The sequence below is a fragment of the Phoca vitulina genome, unplaced genomic scaffold, assembly GCF_004348235.1.
Source record: "Phoca vitulina isolate PV1807 unplaced genomic scaffold, GSC_HSeal_1.0 scaffold40, whole genome shotgun sequence".
In the NCBI taxonomy this organism is placed as follows: domain Eukaryota; kingdom Metazoa; phylum Chordata; class Mammalia; order Carnivora; family Phocidae; genus Phoca; species Phoca vitulina.
The window spans coordinates 20,646,420-20,653,719 of NW_022589743.1; positions in this window are offsets into that span (position 1 = coordinate 20,646,420).

Here is a 7,300-nt window from a genome sequence, read left to right on the forward strand (position 1 = left end):
TTACATTTTACATTTAAATCTGTGATTCATTTTGAGTTAAGTTTTGCATAAGATGCGAAGTTTAGAGGGAGGTTTATTTATTTATTTACTTTTCCTAAAGATGTCTAATTGCTCTAGTACCATTTGGTGAAAAGCTATCTTTCCTCCTTTTGCTCCTTGCTCCTTGCTTTTGCTCCTTTGTCAAAAGCCAGTTGGACTCATTTAAGCTTTTTATTTGCGTGCTCATCTATCCACCTGGTTTCACCAAGGTCTGAGGCGGCAGAGTCTTTTTCTTAAGGGGTTCTTTCTTAACTAAGTAACTTCAAGATCAGTATTTTACAAGGAGCCTGGGATCCTTTCATGATACATATGGCCTTCAAAGTTCCCTTGTCATAAAACGGATCAGGGAAGTCTCAGCAGGGAGCTGACCACGCTCTAGGTGGAGGGTCAGACTAGAACAAGGGATAGCAGCTCAAGGGGTCCTGCCAAGGAGCCAGGGTAAAAAAAAAATTGGGCCCAAATGCAGAAAGAGGCCGGAGCTGAAGGGAGGGAAGCCCAGAAGCTGCAGGGCAAGAAGACAGTCCAGATCAAAGCAAGTAGGGGAACTTTGGGAGCCAGAGAGGACCTGGGGGGCAGGGGGTGGTTGTTGTTTGTGCCCAGGCAGTAACTGAGCTAGGGAGCTCCTGTGTGCCAATCAGGAAGAGGTCACCCCTTCCTTGGGGTGCATGCAGCTGGCACCTGGGCTCGGCAGGTGAAACGAAGGTGAGGAAAGGGCCCTGGTGACTAAGACACTGGCTGTGCCGACCCCAGCCAGCACTGACCCCCTGTGAGAGCCAGCCTCTTGGTGATGACATTGTCACAGAGGTTCCTGACCGGGGGCCCGGGCCTGGGTTTAAGTGGACCTGGAATTTTATACAGCTATTGCATGGTGGCCTGAGATGCTGAGAAGATTTGTTTCTGTTTCCCCAAAACTGAGAACGGCGGGGACTAGTATACCACATAGAAAGGGCCATGAGCCACCGGCTTGGAAGGAAGCAGCCTTCCCACCAGGCCTGCCAAGAGATACCCTTGGAAGCACCAGAGCCGCACCCCCTTCTCCCCACCACCCCGCTCTATATAAAGCTGGAGGGTTGTGGGAGTCTGGAAATGTCTCCTGGGAGAGGAGAGTGTTTGGGAAAAGAAGTTATTCCATCCTTCCTCTGGGGGTGGAGGGGGAGAGTGGGACTTTTGACTAGTTTCAACAGGGACAAGGGTCAATAAAAATCTGAGGGTATCTGCACAATAGGGAGACTGACACCTCATTGTTTATTTGGATGTCTGCAGAGCCACCAGGCAGCCCTGAGGCTCCTGGAGTGGTAGGGTCAAGAAAAGGCAAGGATCACTCCCTCCAATCCCAGGTTCCTGCCCGGTTCTCTCTGCAGGCAGAGCTGGGGCTGTGGAGGGTAAGATGAGCTGGGAGGCTACAGGTCTGCTGGCGGCGAGGAGGCAAGCGGCGCTGGGCACAGAGGCATGAGCAACGGGCGCTTGGCCTGAAGATTCCAGATCTCAAGGGACAGTCAAGGCCTGCCAAAGTCCCTTGACCTCATGGCCCACCAAGGGTGTGTGGTCTGCCCCAGGCAGGAAAAAGCACTTCATCACCGAGGTTGTTTAGTGTTATCTGTGCATAATGATGGTAGATGTAAACTGACTTTTATCAGTCTAACGATTGCTTTTAAATTCTTTGTGGTGTCCTCACCATGCTCCCCACCCTCCCCGTGTGCCACTCGATGCTGACAATGAGTGCCTACAAGCAGAGCCCTTAGCAGGCGCCTCCTCTGACTTGAACCAATCCAAAGATCAGCGAGGGAGTAACGGAGGGGGACCGAGCGGAGGAGCGAGAGCAGACATCCCTCACACGCTGCAAACACGCACACCTCGGAAGGAAAACAGCCTCCTGGTAGCCTGGGAGGAGCAGGGAAGCTTGGAACTGAGGACAAGATTGAAGGCTTTAAATGGACAGAACTTACATCGTTAATATTACGACTTGATAACTTACACAAGACTGGTTTCTCGCCCAGCTTTCCTGAGGTGTAATTGACACATACAACTATACATATTTAAAGTGTACAAAATGAGACGTTTCAATAAATACAAGTGACTCAGATGTAATGGGGACACACGGAGACATCCTCCAGGTTGCTCGTGGACAGAGTGCACCTGCAGAAAAGAGGGCTGGGAGCAAACAGAAAAACAATACCATTCCTTTTGAGATTTTTTTAAAAAATCTATTTGTCAGAGAGAGAGAGCACAAGCAGAGGGAGCGGCAGAGGGAGCGGCAGAGGGAGAAGCAGGCTCCCCAGTGAGCAGGGAGCCCGATGCGGGACTTGATCCCAGGACCCTGGGATCATGACCTGAGCCGAAGGCAGGTGCTTAACCGACGGAGCCACCCAGGCGCCCCATACCGTTCTTTTTTAAAGAGTGAGTTGCAATTCCTCAAGTAAAGCAGCTATATTGGAATTTTTTTTCTGTGATAAAGCATATACATGTTTTTATGGGGAGCGGTTATATGCTTTTAACAGATTCTCAAAGGGTTCTGGGACCCAAAGAAGATTCAAGAGCATAAGGACCTCACGAGGCTGGCTACGGACCACCCAGACCGTTAACTCAAACTACTCTTTCCGATGACACTTTCTTAGTAGCCCGTGTTCAGCAGACATCTTCCCAACACTATGTGACCTTGGACGAGTTACTAAACTTCTCTGTTCCTAAAGTCCCTGATTTGTAAACGAGGATAACAACCCTGCCCACCTCACAGGGCTCTTGTGAACATGAAATAAGTAAATGTACGGGAAGTGCTTAGAACAGAAGCTGGTACATAATCATTGCTACATAAGAGATGGCTGTTATTACTAATATTTTTATTAATATTATTTGTTGGACCTCTGGGGGAACCTAGAGAATGTCCGCATGGATATCTGGCTCCCTTATGACTGGCTCACTTAAGCGATGCCCATTTCTGAGAAGTGTTTTTTTTTTTCTAGAGCAAAGCCAATACTTAGAGCCAAAAACCGAGAAAAAGAATTAGCCAAAGAGCTGAATCACTTGTCTCACCCAGACAGGGGAAAGCCCATGCCCGCCACGCTCAGAACTGATCCAGTTGCCTCAGAATGCACTGGTTTACTAAACTGGGGAAGTTAGGGAGCTCTCTTCCTGTCCTTTGACTTGACAGAGGCTTACTGTCCCTCCAGTAAGGGGACAGCCCAGCCCCGTTTCACAATGCCAACTCATGCCCCCTGCTGGTCATAAAACAGCATGCTGTCCTACGCATCATCCCTGCCATTCACTTGGCACCCTGGAAGGAACCTATGCCTCCCAAAGGGCACATAGTCGGAATCTGAGCTGACCTCACTGAGCTGTCTCCCAAGAGGAAACTTTCTCATTAAAAGGGATGGAAGCAGGAGATGGAACGCCTGCACTCAATCCTGTACCTACCTCCTGTGAGCTATGTTGGTTGTTAATCCAGAGAAACTGGAAGCTCCCTCCCGCCCCCCAAATGGCCTACAGGAATGATAGGGGCCACAGTGGTGCTATAAACACTTGGACCTGCAATGCAGATGTTGGCAGTCGGCTGTGAAAGAACTAGAGGAGAGAAGACAAGAAAACTAGCTCATTGAATCTGTTGCAAATGTGCTTCCGAAAAGCTGCCTCTGTGTACAAAGTCAAACATTGGAACCAGGCCAGTTTGTCTGCTGGTTCAGGAGGGAGAGCTCCAGGCAAGGATATTTGCCCTTGGGCAGGAAGCACTCTTCCTACAGACGCTGACTCTGGCTTTCTGCCACCACCCCGGGAAGTCCACGCTCCAGGTAGAAATGCCAAAATGGGCACATACTTCGGGAATTTCCAATAGCTGAAGCGCCTGCTCAGTCCACGAGGTCCGTGCCGTTCTTTGTGTCTCCTTTGGTCAAGACTCTCTTGGTTATTTTACTTTCTCTTTTGACGCATCACAAGGGGGCAAATACAGTATTGCGCAACCAGTGGGGGGCGGAAAGGGCGTGGGAGTTTTCTGGTGGTTTGCTGAAGCTGGCTTGTTTGTCACTTGGTTGGCTGTGTCTCTAAAGTCCACCTTTTTAGAAGTCAACTCATTATGAGAAACCACCTCACATCCCTGAACCAAAGTTAAAAATAAATGTGACATGGGATCAGACTTTGATGCGGGAGCTTCAATATGAGTTACCTGCTCTCCTCAAAAGAGCCAGCACTGATCTGTGGTTTCATGATTTCATGGCAAGACCATTTTCGCTCCTGCAAAATCATGGTCGAAGACGTCTTTGAGCAACTGATCTCAAGTCCCTTGCATAAGGCTCTACAAAATCTAATTTTCCAACCATGAAATGCCAGGAGAATGTTTGCTCCTCCAAACAAAATCATTTGTAGCTGCTACTGCTTCTTTCCTTCTCCTTCTTCAAATGATAATAAAACTCACATGGCCTACCTACCATTTCTATTTTTGCCTTGGGTGCTAGGAAGCTCAGACTTAAAGATCCTGCTCAAACTATTTTATCCACATTCCTGATAGAATATTTCCTACTTTGCTATAACCAGCTTCTAGTCTCTCTCTTGAAATTCCTCATTTTCACTGTGTTTAAAATTATAAAAACCCCCGCATGTCCTTTTTTTTAATAAAGAGGCAGGATAAAATTAGTTAATTAAATCTGACTTTGGGGATAAGCTCCCATGCCACTTAAAATAGAATTGAACACCTAATGTTCAGTGAAGCTTGGTGACTGCTATTGTTCAGAAAGAATTAGCTCTGGGTGGGGTTTGCGTTACTGATTTGAATCTGTTTTCTTGGAGCTGATTTGAATTGATTGGTGAGGCTGAGGGACAGTCACTTCCTACACTCTTTTGTTTGAAAGGATTGTGTTTTGCATCACAGCCCAGGGCGGCAAGCCGGTGCAGAGGCTCAAAACAATCTTTTCTGCTCTTGGCAAAGTCCTTCTCACAGCTATACGCATCCATGTTCTTATCTTTCAGCCAAACCTTGCTACAAGTAACAGCTCTGCGAAAATCTCAATAGAACAAAAGGTGTCCAAGCCCTGGGAATTAAAAGAGTTCCACTTCTTAAAACAATCGTCAACTAACAAAGTAGCAGAACAGCTGAAATATTTGGACTGGGCTCAGGTTTGGCTACAGGGAGGTGGGACGGTTTCTGGTTCATGGAAGGCGGGACGTGTTCCCAGCGTTGTCTTAGGGCCTCGTTATTTACAAAACCAATCAACAGCAATTCAATCAATTAGAACCCTCAGTTAATTGGAGTCTTATCCACCCCATTCCTAAATGTAGGTAATCTGTTTTTTAACATAAAAAGCCACATTACAGGAAGTTACATTTATGTCTGAGAGGTAACAAAAGTACCGATATCCAGGGAATGTCCTTGACGTAACCCAAGTTCTTATATAGCTGTCTGTACCCATACTGCGCATAGCATTGCTGTACTGAGCCTGCAGGTGGTGGCACCCTCAGTCCCTACAGGAAAAAGCATTTTCTTTCACTGTAATTTTAACAAGGGTTCAAAAGTGTGTCAACCAAAATAGAGTGGGTTTCCATTCAGTTAAACCAGAAAGGGCAAGATGTTATTGCCATCTCTTCCATGAGCACTTTGGCCAAGCAAGCTTTGTGAACATGCTTCCTTTCCGAATGCCTCTCCTTGAGGCATTAAAAAACAACAACTAAGGGCGCCTGGGTGGCTCAGTCGTTAAGCGTCTGCCTTCGGCTCAGGTCATGATCCCGGGGTCCTGGGATCGAGCCCCACGTCGGGCTCCCTGCTCGGCGGGAAGCCTGCTTCTCTCTCTCCCACTTACCCTGCTTGTGTTCTCTCTCTGGCTGTCTCTCCCTGTCAAATAAATAAATAAAATCTTTAAAAAAAAAAAAAAAAAAAAACAACAACTAAAACAAAAACAAAACCCAGGAACCTCCTGTGTGGCCCGAAGGGTTCAATTCCTTAAGGAAGTAATTATGTCCTTCTAGTCAAAGTTACTGAGTATCTACTCTGTGTGTGGATGAAGACAGACAGGTACCCACATAGCACTGCTCTTCATCCCCGCAGAAGACACGTGGGGCTGATGGTCCTGGGGCCCCTGCGTGGCAGCCAACAACCGCTATCAACCCGCGGTGCCCAGAAGACACAGCAGCTCCAACCTCCCACACCAATGTTCGCTGCTCACCTACTATGTGCCAGGCTGGGAAAACAACCATGAATAAGGCGCTGTCCTAGCAGAGCCCACAGTCTAAAGGGACAGGCAGACACACAAACAGACTCCTAGGGGCACCTGGGTGGCTCAGTCGTTGGGCATCTGCCTTCGGTTTGGGTCATGATCCCAGGGTCCTGGGATCGAGCCCCGCATCGGGCTCTCCACTCAGTGAGAAGCCTGCTTCTCCCTCTCCTGCTCCCCCTGCTTGTGTTCCCTCTCTCGCTGTGTCTCTGTCAAATAAATAAATAAAATCTTTAAAAACAAAAAACAAAAAAAAAACCAGACTCCTATCTTAGCAGGAAAGTGCTCTGACCAAGATGGGTCCTGGTATGGTGTGAGCACCAACAGTGTGGGGCCATCCTCCTGCCCGGCCTGCAACTGGGGGTCAGGAAGGCCTCTTGGAGGCAGAGACTTCGGATTGAGGCTTAAATGCACCACAGCAAAGCGCTGAGGCACACGGGCTCTGGAGGCAGGGGAGGTGGGTTCAAATCCTACCTCTACCACTTTTTAACCATGTGACCTTGGGCGTGTTACTTAGCCTAAGTTCTCATTTCCTCATCCATAAAATAGTAGCAGCGTCCACCTTACAGTGTTGTTAGAGGATGAAATTATAGAATCCACAAAGGCGGCTAACACAGTGCCCAGCACATAGTAGGAACTCGTAAATATCAGGTAGTCACGCGTTTGGCAAGGATTTAGTAAGCGCTCACTACGTGCCAGGCACTGTAATTGGTGCCTGGGATAGAATGGCAGGCAAAACACAGAAAAGGGGTGCCTGGGTGGCTCAGTTGGTTAAGCGACTGCCTTCGGCTCAGGTCATGATCTCAGGGTCCTGGGATCGAGCCCCACATCGGGCTCCCTGCTCGGCAGGAAGCCTGCTTCTCCCTCTCCAACTCCCCCTGCTTGTGTTCCCTCTCTCACCGTCTCTCTCTCTGTCAAATAAATAAATAAATAAATAAATCTAAAACAAAACAAAGCACAGAAAAATCCCTGCCTTCTTGCTTATACTGGTGTGGACACTCGGGTGAAAAGGAAACAAATCAGGGGGCACATAGTCTGTCAGGAGTGGGTAAGTCCGTGAAGGAACACAA